We start from the raw sequence: 17,027 nt of genomic DNA, 5'->3' as shown, positions 1-17,027 counted from the left end.
TAGGAATTGTAATGAAGTGTCTCGTTATTGGTTGTGAATTATATTTGGGGTTTTTAAGCTTTTGGACAAGAAAAGTAAATGGCAATGAAAATAAACTAACAACTATAAAAGGCTCTTGGCAAGATATGAGAACTAGAAATCCTATCCTAGTTATCCTTCTCAATTGTGATGAGAATTGTTCATTGCTACCACTTAGTTAACCCTTACTAAAGAAAGGAAAGTCAAGTGGATGAATTGACTTGAGCCACAAGTCCTAGCCAACTCCCAAGGAAAGACTAGCTTTAGTGCACTCCAAACCAATTAGCAATCTCTCCAATTATCAATCAACAAAGGAATTAGATAACTCAAGTGTCACTAATTACTCTACCTAGGCCAAAAGGAACAAAATCTACACTAAAACTAAAAGAGACATTTCAACAAACACATAGAGTGCAATGGAAGTAAACATTATTAAATGCAAGAATTAAAGAGAGATCTAACTACAAAGGCAAGAGATTAACAATGAAAAAGCAAAGAAGAACAATTATTATGAATTACCTCTTATTGATTTGGAAGAATGTAGAAAGAGCAATAGTAGATCTACAACAAAATGTAAGAACAACATAAAGGAAATTACAACAAAAGAATAGAAGAAGAATGAATCTAACAACGAGGAATTGAGATGTAGAAGTAGAAGAAAGCAAAGATTAAAACCTAGATCTAAGAACTAATCCTAATCCTAATCCTAATTCTAGAGAGAAGTGAGAGCTTCTCTCTCTAGAAACTACTTCTAAAACTAAACTATGACTAATGGTAACTAACATATGGTAAAGTGTGAAAAGTCCCTTGATTCCCCTTCAGTCCTTGACTTAAATAGCATCAGAAATGAGTTGGATTGGGCCCACAAGGCTTCTAAAATCGTTGGCCACATGTTGCATTAAGTGAACCAGATGGCAGCAACAGCGCATGCGCGTACTTTGCGCGTGCGCGCCACCATACGTGTAGCAACTATGGCAAATCTTATATCGTTTAGAAGCCCCGGATGTTAGCTTTCTAACCCAACTGGAACCGCATCATTTGGACCTCTATAGCTCAAGTTATAGTCGTTTAAGTGCGAAGAGGTCGGCTTGACAGCTTTCCGGTTCTTTCATTTCTTCATGAGTTCTCCAACTTTTCATGCTTTCTTTCTTCATTCCCTTGATCCAATCTTTGCCTCCTAAACCTTAAATCACTTAACAAACATATCAAGGCATCTAATGGAATCAAGGAGAATTAGATTTAGCTATTTTAAGACCTAAAAAGCATGTTTTCACTCTTAAGCACAATTAAAGGAGAATATACAAAACCATGCTATTTCAATGGATAAATGTGAGTGAAAGGTTATAAAATCCTCTAAAATCAATACAAGATAAACCCTACAAATGGGGTTTGTCAACTCCTCACCCAGATTAAGGTTGTGTTTAGCTCCGGAGTCCATGCAAAATTCATTTTTGAGTAAAGAAAAATACCACAAGTCTGGAGAGCACACTCATCGCACTTTAAGTTAGAGGGTGTATCCTACACTAGAACTCATGTAAATTATGGTTTTCAAATTTAATGGGAGTAAAATATATTTTAATCGTGTACTCCTCACCCCGATTAAAGTTGTGTTTAACTCCAGAATCCGTGCAAAATTTATTTCAAAGGAAAGCAAAATACCACTAGTTTGGAGAGCACACTCATCGCTCTTTAAGTTGGAGGGTGTATCCTACACTAGAACGCATGTAAATTAGGATTTTCGAATTTAATGGGAGTAAAATATATTTTAATCGTGTACTCCTCACCCCGATTAAGTTGTGTTTAGCTCCGGAGTCCATGCAAAATTATTTTAGGAAAGAAAAATACCACAAGTCTGGAGAGCACACTCATCGCTCTTTAAGTTGGAGGGTGTATCCTACACTAGAACTCATGTAAATTAGGGTTTTCGAATTTAATGGGAGTAAAATATATTTTAATCGTGTACTCCTCACCCCGATTAAAGTTGTGTTTAGCTCCGGAGTCCATGCAAAATTTATTTCAAAGGAAAGAAAAATACCACAAGTCTGGAGAGCACACTCATCGCTCTTTAAATTGGAGGGTGTATCCTACACTAGAACTCACGTAAATTAGGGTTTTCGAATTTAATGGGGTAAAATATATTTTAATCGTGTACTCCTCACCCCGATTAAGGTTGTGTTTAGCTCCGGATTCCATGCAAAATTCATTTTTGAGTAAAGAAAAATAGCACAAGTCTGGAGAGCACACTCATCGCTCTTTAAGTTGGAGGGTGTATCCTACACTAGAACTCATGTAAATTAGGTTTTCGAATTTAATGGGAGTAAAATATATTTTAATCGTGTACTCCTCACCCCGATTAAAGTTGTGTTTAGCTCCGGAGTCCATGCAAAATTTATTTCAAAGGAAAGAAAAATACCACAAGTCTGGAGAGCACACTCATCGCTCTTTAAATTGGAGGGTGTATCCTACACTAGAACTCACGTAAATTAGGTTTTCGAATTTAATGGGAGTAAAATATATTTTAATCGTGTACTCCTCACCCCGATTAAGGTTGTGTTTAGCTCCGGAGTCCATGCAAAATTCATTTTGAGTAAAGAAAAATAGCACAAGTCTGGAGAGCACACTCATCGCTCTTTAAGTTGGAGGGTGTATCCTACACTAGAACTCATGTAAATTAGGGTTTTCGAATTTAATGGGAGTAAAATATATTTTAATCGTGTACTCCTCACCCCGATTAAAGTTGTGTTTAGCTCCGGAGTCCATGCAAAATTTATTTCAAAGGAAAGAAAAATACCACAAGTCTGGAGAGCACACTCATCGCTCTTTAAATTGGAGGGTGTATCCTACACTAGAACTCACGTAAATTAGGGTTTTCGAATTTAATGGGGTAAAATATATTTTAATCGTGTACTCCTCACCCCGATTAAGGTTGTGTTTAGCTCCGGAGTCCATGCAAAATTCATTTTGAGTAAAGAAAAATACACAAGTCTGGAGAGCACACTCATCGCTCTTTAAGTTGGAGGGTGTATCCTACACTAGAACTCATGTAAATTAGGGTTTTCGAATTTAATGGGAGTAAAATATATTTTAATCGTGTACACCTCACCCCGATTAAAGTTGTGTTTAGCTCCGGAGTCCATGCAAAATTTATTTCAAAGGAAAGAAAAATACCACAAGTCTGGAGAGCACACTCATCGCTCTTTAAATTGGAGGGTGTATCCTACACTAGAACTCACGTAAATTAGGGTTTTCGAATTTAATGGGGTAAAATATATTTTAATCGTGTACTCCTCACCCCGATTAAGGTTGTGTTTAGCTCCGGATCCATGCAAAATTCATTTTTGAGTAAAGAAAAATAGCACAAGTCTGGAGAGCACACTCATCGCTCTTTAAGTTGGAGGGTGTATCCTACACTAGAACTCATGTAAATTAGGTTTTCGAATTTAATGGGAGTAAAATATATTTTAATCGTGTACTCCTCACCCCGATTAAAGTTGTGTTTAGCTCCGGAGTCCATGCAAAATTTATTTCAAAGGAAAGAAAAATACCACAAGTCTGGAGAGCACACTCATCGCTCTTTAATTGGAGGGTGTATCCTACACTAGAACTCAGTAAATTAGGTTTTCGAATTTAATGGGAGTAAAATATATTTTAATCGTGTACTCCTCACCCCGATTAAGTTGTGTTTAGCTCCGGAGTCCATGCAAAATTATTTCAAGGAAAGAAAAATACCACAAGTCTGGAGAGCACACTCATCGCTCTTTAAATTGGAGGGTGTATCCTACACTAGAACTCACGTAAATTAGGGTTTTCGAATTTAATGGGGTAAAATATATTTTAATCGTGTACTCCTCACCCCGATTAAGTTGTGTTTAGCTCCGGAGTCCATGCAAAATTTATTTCAAGGAAAGAAAAATACCACAAGTCTGGAGAGCACACTCATCGCTCTTTAAGTTGGAGGGTGTATCCTACACTAGAACTCATGTAAATTAGGGTTTTCGAATTTAATGGGAGTAAAATATATTTTAATCGTGTACTCCTCACCCCGATTAAAGTTGTGTTTAGCTCCGGAGTCCATGCAAAATTTATTTCAAAGGAAAGAAAAATACCACAAGTCTGGAGAGCACACTCATCGCTCTTTAAATTGGAGGGTGTATCCTACACTAGAACTCACGTAAATTAGGGTTTTCGAATTTAATGGGGTAAAATATATTTTAATCGTGTACTCCTCACCCCGATTAAGGTTGTGTTTAGCTCCGGATCCATGCAAAATTCATTTTGAGTAAAGAAAAATAGCACAAGTCTGGAGAGCACACTCATCGCTCTTTAAGTTGGAGGGTGTATCCTACACTAGAACTCATGTAAATTAGGGTTTTCGAATTTAATGGGAGTAAAATATATTTTAATCGTGTACTCCTCACCCCGATTAAAGTTGTGTTTAGCTCCGGAGTCCATGCAAAATTTATTTCAAAGGAAAGAAAAATACCACAAGTCTGGAGAGCACACTCATCGCTCTTTAAATTGGAGGGTGTATCCTACACTAGAACTCACGTAAATTAGGGTTTTCGAATTTAATGGGGTAAAATATATTTTAATCGTGTACTCCTCACCCCGATTAAGGTTGTGTTTAGCTCCGGAGTCCATGCAAAATTCATTTTGAGTAAAGAAAAATAGCACAAGTCTGGAGAGCACACTCATCGCTCTTTAAGTTGGAGGGTGTATCCTACACTAGAACTCATGTAAATTAGGGTTTTCGAATTTAATGGGAGTAAAATATATTTTAATCGTGTACTCCTCACCCCGATTAAAGTTGTGTTTAGCTCCGGAGTCCATGCAAAATTTATTTCAAAGGAAAGAAAAATACCACAAGTCTGGAGAGCACACTCATCGCTCTTTAAATTGGAGGGTGTATCCTACACTAGAACTCACGTAAATTAGGGTTTTCGAATTTAATGGGGTAAAATATATTTTAATCGTGTACTCCTCACCCCGATTAAGGTTGTGTTTAGCTCCGGATCCATGCAAAATTCATTTTTAGTAAAGAAAAATAGCACAAGTCTGGAGAGCACACTCATCGCTCTTTAAGTTGGAGGGTGTATCCTACACTAGAACTCATGTAAATTAGGGTTTTCGAATTTAATGGGAGTAAAATATATTTTAATCGTGTACTCCTCACCCCGATTAAAGTTGTGTTTAGCTCCGGAGTCCATGCAAAATTTATTTCAAAGGAAAGAAAAATACCACAAGTCTGGAGAGCACACTCATCGCTCTTTAAATTGGAGGGTGTATCCTACACTAGAACTCACGTAAATTAGGGTTTTCGAATTTAATGGGGTAAAATATATTTTAATCGTGTACTCCTCACCCCGATTAAGGTTGTGTTTAGCTCGGATCCATGCAAAATTCATTTTTGAGTAAAGAAAAATAGCACAAGTCTGGAGAGCACACTCATCGCTCTTTAAGTTGGAGGGTGTATCCTACACTAGAACTCATGTAAATTAGGGTTTTCGAATTTAATGGGAGTAAAATATATTTTAATCGTGTACTCCTCACCCCGATTAAAGTTGTGTTTAGCTCCGGAGTCCATGCAAAATTTATTTCAAAGGAAAGAAAAATACCACAAGTCTGGAGAGCACACTCATCGCTCTTTAAATTGGAGGGTGTATCCTACACTAGAACTCACGTAAATTAGGGTTTTCGAATTTAATGGGGTAAAATATATTTTAATCGTGTACTCCTCACCCGATTAAGGTTGTGTTTAGCTCCGGAGTCCATGCAAAATTCATTTTGAGGAAAGAAAAATAGCACAAGTCTGGAGAGCACACTCATCGCTCTTTAAGTTGGAGGGTGTATCCTACACTAGAACTCATGTAAATTAGGGTTTTCGAATTTAATGGGAGTAAAATATATTTTAATCGTGTACTCCTCACCCCGATTAAAGTTGTGTTTAGCTCCGGAGTCCATGCAAAATTTATTTCAAAGGAAAGAAAAATACCACAAGTCTGGAGAGCACACTCATCGCTCTTTAAATTGGAGGGTGTATCCTACACTAGAACTCACGTAAATTAGGGTTTTCGAATTTAATGGGGGTAAAATATATTTTAATCGTGTACTCCTCACCCCGATTAAGGTTGTGTTTAGCTCCGGATTCCATGCAAAATTCATTTTTGAGTAAAGAAAAATAGCACAAGTCTGGAGAGCACACTCATCGCTCTTTAAGTTGGAGGGTGTATCCTACACTAGAACTCATGTAAATTAGGGTTTTCGAATTTAATGGGAGTAAAATATATTTTAATCGTGTACACCTCACCCCGATTAAAGTTGTGTTTAGCTCCGGAGTCCATGCAAAATTTATTTCAAAGGAAAGAAAAATACCACAAGTCTGGAGAGCACACTCATCGCTCTTTAAATTGGAGGGTGTATCCTACACTAGAACTCACGTAAATTAGGTTTTCGAATTTAATGGGGTAAAATATATTTTAATCGTGTACTCCTCACCCCGATTAAGGTTGTGTTTAGCTCCGGATTCCATGCAAAATTCATTTTGAGAAAGAAAAATAGCACAAGTCTGGAGAGCACACTCATCGCTCTTTAAGTTGGAGGGTGTATCCTACACTAGAACTCATGTAAATTAGGTTTTCGAATTTAATGGGAGTAAAATATATTTTAATCGTGTACTCCTCACCCCGATTAAAGTTGTGTTTAGCTCCGGAGTCCATGCAAAATTTATTTCAAAGGAAAGAAAAATACCACAAGTCTGGAGAGCACACTCATCGCTCTTTAAATTGGAGGGTGTATCCTACACTAGAACTCACGTAAATTAGGGTTTTCGAATTTAATGGGGTAAAATATATTTTAATCGTGTACTCCTCACCCCGATTAAGGTTGTGTTTAGCTCCGGATCCATGCAAAATTCATTTTGAGTAAAGAAAAATAGCACAAGTCTGGAGAGCACACTCATCGCTCTTTAAGTTGGAGGGTGTATCCTACACTAGAACTCATGTAAATTAGGGTTTTCGAATTTAATGGGAGTAAAATATATTTTAATCGTGTACACCTCACCCCGATTAAAGTTGTGTTTAGCTCCGGAGTCCATGCAAAATTTATTTCAAAGGAAAGAAAAATACCACAAGTCTGGAGAGCACACTCATCGCTCTTTAAATTGGAGGGTGTATCCTACACTAGAACTCACGTAAATTAGGTTTTCGAATTTAATGGGGTAAAATATATTTTAATCGTGTACTCCTCACCCCGATTAAGGTTGTGTTTAGCTCCGGATTCCATGCAAAATTCATTTTTGAGAAAGAAAAATAGCACAAGTCTGGAGAGCACACTCATCGCTCTTTAAGTTGGAGGGTGTATCCTACACTAGAACTCATGTAAATTAGGGTTTTCGAATTTAATGGGAGTAAAATATATTTTAATCGTGTACTCCTCACCCCGATTAAAGTTGTGTTTAGCTCCGGAGTCCATGCAAAATTTATTTCAAAGGAAAGAAAAATACCACAAGTCTGGAGAGCACACTCATCGCTCTTTAAATTGGAGGGTGTATCCTACACTAGAACTCACGTAAATTAGGGTTTTCGAATTTAATGGGGTAAAATATATTTTAATCGTGTACTCCTCACCCCGATTAAGGTTGTGTTTAGCTCCGGATTCCATGCAAAATTCATTTTTGAGTAAAGAAAAATAGCACAAGTCTGGAGAGCACACTCATCGCTCTTTAGTTGGAGGGTGTATCCTACACTAGAACTCATGTAAATTAGGGTTTTCGAATTTAATGGGAGTAAAATATATTTTAATCGTGTACACCTCACCCCGATTAAAGTTGTGTTTAGCTCCGGAGTCCATGCAAAATTTATTTCAAAGGAAAGAAAAATACCACAAGTCTGGAGAGCACACTCATCGCTCTTTAAATTGGAGGGTGTATCCTACACTAGAACTCACGTAAATTAGGGTTTTCGAATTTAATGGGGTAAAATATATTTTAATCGTGTACTCCTCACCCCGATTAAGGTTGTGTTTAGCTCGGATTCCATGCAAAATTCATTTTTGAGGAAAGAAAAATAGCACAAGTCTGGAGAGCACACTCATCGCTCTTTAAGTTGGAGGGTGTATCCTACACTAGAACTCATGTAAATTAGGGTTTTCGAATTTAATGGGAGTAAAATATATTTTAATCGTGTACTCCTCACCCCGATTAAAGTTGTGTTTAGCTCCGGAGTCCATGCAAAATTTATTTCAAAGGAAAGAAAAATACCACAAGTCTGGAGAGCACACTCATCGCTCTTTAAATTGGAGGGTGTATCCTACACTAGAACTCACGTAAATTAGGTTTTCGAATTTAATGGGGTAAAATATATTTTAATCGTGTACTCCTCACCCCGATTAAGGTTGTGTTTAGCTCCGGAGTCCATGCAAAATTCATTTTTAGAAAGAAAAATACACAAGTCTGGAGAGCACACTCATCGCTCTTTAATTGGAGGTGTATCCTACACTAGAACTCAGTAAATTAGGTTTTCGAATTTAATGGGAGTAAAATATATTTTAATCGTGTACTCCTCACCCCGATTAAAGTTGTGTTTAGCTCCGGAGTCCATGCAAAATTATTTCAAAGGAAAGAAAAATACCACAAGTCTGGAGAGCACACTCATCGCTCTTTAAGTTGGAGGGTGTATCCTACACTAGAACTCATGTAAATTAGGGTTTTCGAATTTAATGGGAGTAAAATATATTTTAATCGTGTACTCCTCACCCCGATTAAAGTTGTGTTTAGCTCCGGAGTCCATGCAAAATTTATTTCAAAGGAAAGAAAAATACCACAAGTCTGGAGAGCACACTCATCGCTCTTTAAATTGGAGGGTGTATCCTACACTAGAACTCACGTAAATTAGGTTTTCGAATTTAATGGGGTAAAATATATTTTAATCGTGTACTCCTCACCCCGATTAAGGTTGTGTTTAGCTCGGATTCCATGCAAAATTCATTTTGAGAAAGAAAAATAGCACAAGTCTGGAGAGCACACTCATCGCTCTTTAAGTTGGAGGGTGTATCCTACACTAGAACTCATGTAAATTAGGGTTTTCGAATTTAATGGGAGTAAAATATATTTTAATCGTGTACACCTCACCCCGATTAAAGTTGTGTTTAGCTCCGGAGTCCATGCAAAATTTATTTCAAAGGAAAGAAAAATACCACAAGTCTGGAGAGCACACTCATCGCTCTTTAAATTGGAGGGTGTATCCTACACTAGAACTCACGTAAATTAGGGTTTTCGAATTTAATGGGGTAAAATATATTTTAATCGTGTACTCCTCACCCCGATTAAGGTTGTGTTTAGCTCCGGATCCATGCAAAATTCATTTTGAGTAAAGAAAAATAGCACAAGTCTGGAGAGCACACTCATCGCTCTTTAAGTTGGAGGGTGTATCCTACACTAGAACTCATGTAAATTAGGTTTTCGAATTTAATGGGAGTAAAATATATTTTAATCGTGTACTCCTCACCCCGATTAAAGTTGTGTTTAGCTCCGGAGTCCATGCAAAATTTATTTCAAAGGAAAGAAAAATACCACAAGTCTGGAGAGCACACTCATCGCTCTTTAAATTGGAGGGTGTATCCTACACTAGAACTCACGTAAATTAGGTTTTCGAATTTAATGGGGTAAAATATATTTTAATCGTGTACTCCTCACCCGATTAAGGTTGTGTTTAGCTCCGGATCCATGCAAAATTCATTTTAGGAAAGAAAAATACCACAAGTCTGGAGAGCACACTCATCGCTCTTTAATTGGAGGGTGTATCCTACACTAGAACTCATGTAAATTAGGGTTTTCGAATTTAATGGGAGTAAAATATATTTTAATCGTGTACTCCTCACCCCGATTAAAGTTGTGTTTAGCTCCGGAGTCCATGCAAAATTTATTTCAAAGGAAAGAAAAATACCACAAGTCTGGAGAGCACACTCATCGCTCTTTAAATTGGAGGGTGTATCCTACACTAGAACTCACGTAAATTAGGGTTTTCGAATTTAATGGGGTAAAATATATTTTAATCGTGTACTCCTCACCCCGATTAAGGTTGTGTTTAGCTCCGGATCCATGCAAAATTCATTTTTGAGTAAAGAAAAATAGCACAAGTCTGGAGAGCACACTCATCGCTCTTTAAGTTGGAGGGTGTATCCTACACTAGAACTCATGTAAATTAGGGTTTTCGAATTTAATGGGAGTAAAATATATTTTAATCGTGTACACCTCACCCCGATTAAAGTTGTGTTTAGCTCCGGAGTCCATGCAAAATTTATTTCAAAGGAAAGAAAAATACCACAAGTCTGGAGAGCACACTCATCGCTCTTTAAATTGGAGGGTGTATCCTACACTAGAACTCACGTAAATTAGGGTTTTCGAATTTAATGGGGTAAAATATATTTTAATCGTGTACTCCTCACCCCGATTAAGGTTGTGTTTAGCTCCGGATTCCATGCAAAATTCTTTTTGAGAAAGAAAAATAGCACAAGTCTGGAGAGCACACTCATCGCTCTTTAAGTTGGAGGGTGTATCCTACACTAGAACTCATGTAAATTAGGGTTTTCGAATTTAATGGGAGTAAAATATATTTTAATCGTGTACTCCTCACCCCGATTAAAGTTGTGTTTAGCTCCGGAGTCCATGCAAAATTTATTTCAAAGGAAAGAAAAATACCACAAGTCTGGAGAGCACACTCATCGCTCTTTAAATTGGAGGGTGTATCCTACACTAGAACTCACGTAAATTAGGGTTTTCGAATTTAATGGGGTAAAATATATTTTAATCGTGTACTCCTCACCCGATTAAGGTTGTGTTTAGCTCCGGATCCATGCAAAATTCATTTTGAGAAAGAAAAATAGCACAAGTCTGGAGAGCACACTCATCGCTCTTTAAGTTGGAGGGTGTATCCTACACTAGAACTCATGTAAATTAGGGTTTTCGAATTTAATGGGAGTAAAATATATTTTAATCGTGTACTCCTCACCCCGATTAAAGTTGTGTTTAGCTCCGGAGTCCATGCAAAATTTATTTCAAAGGAAAGAAAAATACCACAAGTCTGGAGAGCACACTCATCGCTCTTTAAATTGGAGGTGTATCCTACACTAGAACTCACGTAAATTAGGGTTTTCGAATTTAATGGGGTAAAATATATTTTAATCGTGTACTCCTCACCCCGATTAAGGTTGTGTTTAGCTCCGGATTCCATGCAAAATTCATTTTTGAGTAAAGAAAAATAGCACAAGTCTGGAGAGCACACTCATCGCTCTTTAAGTTGGAGGGTGTATCCTACACTAGAACTCATGTAAATTAGGGTTTTCGAATTTAATGGGAGTAAAATATATTTTAATCGTGTACTCCTCACCCCGATTAAAGTTGTGTTTAGCTCCGGAGTCCATGCAAAATTTATTTCAAAGGAAAGAAAAATACCACAAGTCTGGAGAGCACACTCATCGCTCTTTAAATTGGAGGGTGTATCCTACACTAGAACTCACGTAAATTAGGTTTTCGAATTTAATGGGGTAAAATATATTTTAATCGTGTACTCCTCACCCCGATTAAGGTTGTGTTTAGCTCCGGATCCATGCAAAATTCATTTTGAGGAAAGAAAAATAGCACAAGTCTGGAGAGCACACTCATCGCTCTTTAAGTTGGAGGGTGTATCCTACACTAGAACTCATGTAAATTAGGGTTTTCGAATTTAATGGGAGTAAAATATATTTTAATCGTGTACACCTCACCCCGATTAAAGTTGTGTTTAGCTCCGGAGTCCATGCAAAATTTATTTCAAAGGAAAGAAAAATACCACAAGTCTGGAGAGCACACTCATCGCTCTTTAAATTGGAGGGTGTATCCTACACTAGAACTCACGTAAATTAGGGTTTTCGAATTTAATGGGGTAAAATATATTTTAATCGTGTACTCCTCACCCCGATTAAGGTTGTGTTTAGCTCCGGATCCATGCAAAATTCATTTTTGAGTAAAGAAAAATAGCACAAGTCTGGAGAGCACACTCATCGCTCTTTAAGTTGGAGGGTGTATCCTACACTAGAACTCATGTAAATTAGGGTTTTCGAATTTAATGGGAGTAAAATATATTTTAATCGTGTACTCCTCACCCCGATTAAGTTGTGTTTAGCTCCGGAGTCCATGCAAAATTTATTTCAAAGGAAAGAAAAATACCACAAGTCTGGAGAGCACACTCATCGCTCTTTAAATTGGAGGGTGTATCCTACACTAGAACTCACGTAAATTAGGGTTTTCGAATTTAATGGGGTAAAATATATTTTAATCGTGTACTCCTCACCCCGATTAAGTTGTGTTTAGCTCCGGAGTCCATGCAAAATTTATTTCAAGGAAAGAAAAATACCACAAGTCTGGAGAGCACACTCATCGCTCTTTAAATTGGAGGGTGTATCCTACACTAGAACTCACGTAAATTAGGGTTTTCGAATTTAATGGGGTAAAATATATTTTAATCGTGTACTCCTCACCCCGATTAAGGTTGTGTTTAGCTCCGGATCCATGCAAAATTCATTTTGAGAAAGAAAAATACCACAAGTCTGGAGAGCACACTCATCGCTCTTTAAGTTGGAGGGTGTATCCTACACTAGAACTCATGTAAATTAGGGTTTTCGAATTTAATGGGAGTAAAATATATTTTAATCGTGTACTCCTCACCCCGATTAAAGTTGTGTTTAGCTCCGGAGTCCATGCAAAATTTATTTCAAAGGAAAGAAAAATACCACAAGTCTGGAGAGCACACTCATCGCTCTTTAAATTGGAGGGTGTATCCTACACTAGAACTCACGTAAATTAGGTTTTCGAATTTAATGGGGTAAAATATATTTTAATCGTGTACTCCTCACCCCGATTAAGGTTGTGTTTAGCTCCGGATCCATGCAAAATTCATTTTTGAGAAAGAAAAATAGCACAAGTCTGGAGAGCACACTCATCGCTCTTTAAGTTGGAGGGTGTATCCTACACTAGAACTCATGTAAATTAGGGTTTTCGAATTTAATGGGAGTAAAATATATTTTAATCGTGTACTCCTCACCCCGATTAAAGTTGTGTTTAGCTCCGGAGTCCATGCAAAATTTATTTCAAAGGAAAGAAAAATACCACAAGTCTGGAGAGCACACTCATCGCTCTTTAAATTGGAGGGTGTATCCTACACTAGAACTCACGTAAATTAGGGTTTTCGAATTTAATGGGGTAAAATATATTTTAATCGTGTACTCCTCACCCCGATTAAGGTTGTGTTTAGCTCCGGAGTCCATGCAAAATTCATTTTTAGGAAAGAAAAATAGCACAAGTCTGGAGAGCACACTCATCGCTCTTTAAGTTGGAGGGTGTATCCTACACTAGAACTCATGTAAATTAGGGTTTTCGAATTTAATGGGAGTAAAATATATTTTAATCGTGTACTCCTCACCCCGATTAAAGTTGTGTTTAGCTCCGGAGTCCATGCAAAATTTATTTCAAAGGAAAGAAAAATACCACAAGTCTGGAGAGCACACTCATCGCTCTTTAAATTGGAGGGTGTATCCTACACTAGAACTCACGTAAATTAGGGTTTTCGAATTTAATGGGGTAAAATATATTTTAATCGTGTACTCCTCACCCCGATTAAGGTTGTGTTTAGCTCCGGATCCATGCAAAATTCATTTTTGAGTAAAGAAAAATAGCACAAGTCTGGAGAGCACACTCATCGCTCTTTAAGTTGGAGGGTGTATCCTACACTAGAACTCATGTAAATTAGGGTTTTCGAATTTAATGGGAGTAAAATATATTTTAATCGTGTACTCCTCACCCCGATTAAAGTTGTGTTTAGCTCCGGAGTCCATGCAAAATTTATTTCAAAGGAAAGAAAAATACCACAAGTCTGGAGAGCACACTCATCGCTCTTTAAATTGGAGGGTGTATCCTACACTAGAACTCACGTAAATTAGGGTTTTCGAATTTAATGGGGTAAAATATATTTTAATCGTGTACTCCTCACCCCGATTAAGGTTGTGTTTAGCTCCGGAGTCCATGCAAAATTCATTTTGAGAAAGAAAAATACCACAAGTCTGGAGAGCACACTCATCGCTCTTTAAGTTGGAGGGTGTATCCTACACTAGAACTCATGTAAATTAGGGTTTTCGAATTTAATGGGAGTAAAATATATTTTAATCGTGTACTCCTCACCCCGATTAAAGTTGTGTTTAGCTCCGGAGTCCATGCAAAATTTATTTCAAAGGAAAGAAAAATACCACAAGTCTGGAGAGCACACTCATCGCTCTTTAAATTGGAGGGTGTATCCTACACTAGAACTCACGTAAATTAGGGTTTTCGAATTTAATGGGAGTAAAATATATTTTAATCGTGTACTCCTCACCCCGATTAAGTTGTGTTTAGCTCCGGAGTCCATGCAAAATTTATTTCAAGGAAAGAAAAATACCACAAGTCTGGAGAGCACACTCATCGCTCTTTAATTGGAGGGTGTATCCTACACTAGAACTCAGTAAATTAGGTTTTCGAATTTAATGGGGTAAAATATATTTTAATCGTGTACTCCTCACCCCGATTAAGTTGTGTTTAGCTCGGAGTCCATGCAAAATTATTTTAGGAAAGAAAAATACCACAAGTCTGGAGAGCACACTCATCGCTCTTTAATTGGAGGGTGTATCCTACACTAGAACTCATGTAAATTAGGGTTTTCGAATTTAATGGGAGTAAAATATATTTTAATCGTGTACTCCTCACCCCGATTAAGTTGTGTTTAGCTCCGGAGTCCATGCAAAATTTATTTCAAAGGAAAGAAAAATACCACAAGTCTGGAGAGCACACTCATCGCTCTTTAAATTGGAGGGTGTATCCTACACTAGAACTCACGTAAATTAGGGTTTTCGAATTTAATGGGGTAAAATATATTTTAATCGTGTACTCCTCACCCCGATTAAGTTGTGTTTAGCTCCGGAGTCCATGCAAAATTTATTTCAGGAAAGAAAAATACCACAAGTCTGGAGAGCACACTCATCGCTCTTTAAGTTGGAGGGTGTATCCTACACTAGAACTCATGTAAATTAGGGTTTTCGAATTTAATGGGAGTAAAATATATTTTAATCGTGTACTCCTCACCCCGATTAAAGTTGTGTTTAGCTCCGGAGTCCATGCAAAATTTATTTCAAAGGAAAGAAAAATACCACAAGTCTGGAGAGCACACTCATCGCTCTTTAAATTGGAGGGTGTATCCTACACTAGAACTCACGTAAATTAGGGTTTTCGAATTTAATGGGGTAAAATATATTTTAATCGTGTACTCCTCACCCCGATTAAGTTGTGTTTAGCTCCGGAGTCCATGCAAAATTCATTTCAGGAAAGAAAAATACCACAAGTCTGGAGAGCACACTCATCGCTCTTTAAGTTGGAGGGTGTATCCTACACTAGAACTCATGTAAATTAGGGTTTTCGAATTTAATGGGAGTAAAATATATTTTAATCGTGTACTCCTCACCCCGATTAAGTTGTGTTTAGCTCCGGAGTCCATGCAAAATTTATTTCAAAGGAAAGAAAAATACCACAAGTCTGGAGAGCACACTCATCGCTCTTTAAATTGGAGGGTGTATCCTACACTAGAACTCACGTAAATTAGGGTTTTCGAATTTAATGGGGTAAAATATATTTTAATCGTGTACTCCTCACCCCGATTAAGGTTGTGTTTAGCTCCGGAGTCCATGCAAAATTCATTTTTGAGAAAGAAAAATAGCACAAGTCTGGAGAGCACACTCATCGCTCTTTAAGTTGGAGGGTGTATCCTACACTAGAACTCATGTAAATTAGGGTTTTCGAATTTAATGGGAGTAAAATATATTTTAATCGTGTACTCCTCACCCCGATTAAAGTTGTGTTTAGCTCCGGAGTCCATGCAAAATTTATTTCAAAGGAAAGAAAAATACCACAAGTCTGGAGAGCACACTCATCGCTCTTTAAATTGGAGGGTGTATCCTACACTAGAACTCACGTAAATTAGGGTTTTCGAATTTAATGGGGTAAAATATATTTTAATCGTGTACTCCTCACCCCGATTAAGGTTGTGTTTAGCTCCGGAGTCCATGCAAAATTCATTTTTGAGTAAAGAAAAATAGCACAAGTCTGGAGAGCACACTCATCGCTCTTTAAGTTGGAGGGTGTATCCTACACTAGAACTCATGTAAATTAGGTTTTCGAATTTAATGGGAGTAAAATATATTTTAATCGTGTACTCCTCACCCCGATTAAAGTTGTGTTTAGCTCCGGAGTCCATGCAAAATTTATTTCAAAGGAAAGAAAAATACCACAAGTCTGGAGAGCACACTCATCGCTCTTTAAATTGGAGGGTGTATCCTACACTAGAACTCACGTAAATTAGGGTTTTCGAATTTAATGGGGTAAAATATATTTTAATCGTGTACTCCTCACCCCGATTAAGGTTGTGTTTAGCTCCGGAGTCCATGCAAAATTCATTTTGAGTAAAGAAAAATAGCACAAGTCTGGAGAGCACACTCATCGCTCTTTAAGTTGGAGGGTGTATCCTACACTAGAACTCATGTAAATTAGGTTTTCGAATTTAATGGGAGTAAAATATATTTTAATCGTGTACCCTCACCCCGATTAAAGTTGTGTTTAGCTCCGGAGTCCATGCAAAATTTATTTCAAAGGAAAGAAAAATACCACAAGTCTGGAGAGCACACTCATCGCTCTTTAAATTGGAGGTGTATCCTACACTAGAACTCACGTAAATTAGGTTTTCGAATTTAATGGGGTAAAATATATTTTAATCGTGTACTCCTCACCCCGATTAAGTTGTGTTTAGCTCGGATCCATGCAAAATTCATTTAGAAAGAAAAATACACAAGTCTGGAGAGCACACTCATCGCTCTTTATTGAGGTGTATCCTACACTAGAACTCATGTAAATTAGGTTTTCGAATTTAATGGAGTAAAATATATTAATGTACTCACCCGAT

This window comes from Arachis hypogaea, chromosome 4 (genome assembly GCF_003086295.3).
Source record: "Arachis hypogaea cultivar Tifrunner chromosome 4, arahy.Tifrunner.gnm2.J5K5, whole genome shotgun sequence".
In the NCBI taxonomy this organism is placed as follows: domain Eukaryota; kingdom Viridiplantae; phylum Streptophyta; class Magnoliopsida; order Fabales; family Fabaceae; genus Arachis; species Arachis hypogaea.
The sequence above is the reverse complement of the archived record's forward strand: the minus strand, read 5'-3'. Positions refer to the sequence as shown.